The sequence below is a fragment of the Notothenia rossii genome, assembly GCF_949606895.1.
Source record: "Notothenia rossii genome assembly, chromosome: 8".
NCBI lineage: Eukaryota > Metazoa > Chordata > Actinopteri > Perciformes > Nototheniidae > Notothenia > Notothenia rossii.
Genome location: NC_136906.1, coordinates 55,479,649 through 55,481,741, shown reverse-complemented (window position 1 = coordinate 55,481,741; position 2,093 = coordinate 55,479,649).

Below are 2,093 nucleotides of genomic sequence, written 5' to 3'. Positions count from 1 at the left end.
TTTTTTGCTCAGTTTTCTGCTATTTGTCTATTGAATAATAAAAGAAGAGAAAACTAATCAGTGGCTAGCCAGCTCAGTGTGAGTAAACACTTTAAGGTCTCTTCAATTTGATTTCGTTTTAGAAAACGTTTATGACATATCAACAAACATCAGCGTGTTAAAAGGTGACAAAAAGAAAACATCCGACGAGGATGGGATTCGAACCCACGCGTGCAGAGCACAATGGATTAGCAGTCCATCGCCTTAACCACTCGGCCACCTCGTCCGCGATGCACTACTCCTGTCACGTGGGGTATAAAAACCAATCAAATAACCCATCTATCGGTATGTTAATCATTATTTTTTCACTTTCACTCGTATTCATAGAGTGATTAATCATAATCTTAGTTAACCTAGCTATGGCAAAGACGTAGCTTGCTAACATGCTACTAAGCTGTGCTAATGTGCTAGTGTGGAGCAAATGTCTCACTCTTTTATCCTTAACCAAGCACAACATAGCTGCCCGGTTACATCGAGGAACGTTGGTATTGCGAGGTGAATAGAGCATAATCTTAAATATTCTGAAACACTGCTAACAAACCTCAACTTTAAATTAAAATGTAGCGTTGGCTAAGGACGGTACCGTGTAAATGTTTACAAAGCACAATCGTTATAGAAATATCTAATGGGTCGATTAAAATTGATATTATGTTGAGTGAGATTGGGAGAGAAAAAGGAGCTAAATTATTGTTCGCAGTACGTTCTTTCAAGAAATTCATGGTGTGAAAATCAAAGTGAGAAAACCACTGAAGCCACCATTTTCAATTGCTCCCTCTAACTTGGGGTCTTTTACGATCTCACCTCCTTATAGCCGATTTCGTTTACAATGTAGGCTCAAATTATTACAACCTTTGAATTAACCAAAGACTGAATAAACACAGAATAGTACTTGCCTGGGTATTTGTCTCCATCTAGTGGTTAAATTAGATCATTGCAAAAACACAAGTGATTGCTTCACCTTCACATGACTCTTAACAAAAGTTCCTTACAAACTTGTGAGATTCTTCATAAAACTGCATGCTTTTGCAATGTTGTGGAAAAACATCTGGAGAAAAACGAAGCCAACATTGGAACAGCATCTCCTGTACAAATGTCAGGTGCTTGATGTTATAGAACATACATCATACAAAATAACACATAATCAATAAGGGATTTTAAGGGACCTTGTTGTGTTGGGTTGTGTAACAACATCAGATTAGTGCTGGGCGGTATACTGTTAGAACAGAATACAGTGAACTTTATACTGTATGAAATTCATTTTTCATATACCGCAATACCATTGAAAAAGTGGAAAAGGGCACTCAAGCGGTGCGGCAATGAAAGGAGTCCCCATTCAATCATAAATTATCAAATAAGTATTTAAATGTGCATTCTGCAGTTTCAGGGAAGGGGCAATTGTTTACATTTTCAAACAGTGCTTTTGTTGTTAGTTGTTATGTTACTTTCTGGTACGCAAAGTTTGCACAATTAAATGGTTTACATTTTACAGTTGTTTCATGCATTTTCATTCTTTCAACACATAAGACTTATGAAGTCCACCACTGATCAGGTGTTTTTTTGTGGGACCAAAACAGATAAATGTAAATACATTTTCAATCATTGCAAAAATAAATAAATACTGTGATACCATTATAATTTGGAAAAAAAACGTGATATGAATTTTTTTGTCATACTGCCCAGCCCTGCAACAAATTATAAAATAGATTGGAAGGTGGTGTGAAAAACAAGCATGCCACTGCAGACTTAAGCACATGTCCACTTCATAAAGTAACTCACTAATCAGTAACACTGTTAAGTCAAAGTCCTTCAGATACTCTTTATAACCCACATGTACTTCATAGGGCTAAAGGTCTTATCTTGTTAACATGCACATTTAGAGCAGAGCATTTACTTGGTGACAGTGTGATGATGGAGCGAGTTCTGTTATTGTTCGGACTGGTGGCTCTGGCCACTTCATTCACTGTAAGTATTTATTATAGTAAGCCTAATACGATCAACTATTAACTTCACTTACACTGGTTTTGATCTTTTATCCAGATACCTGCTGTTTCCCC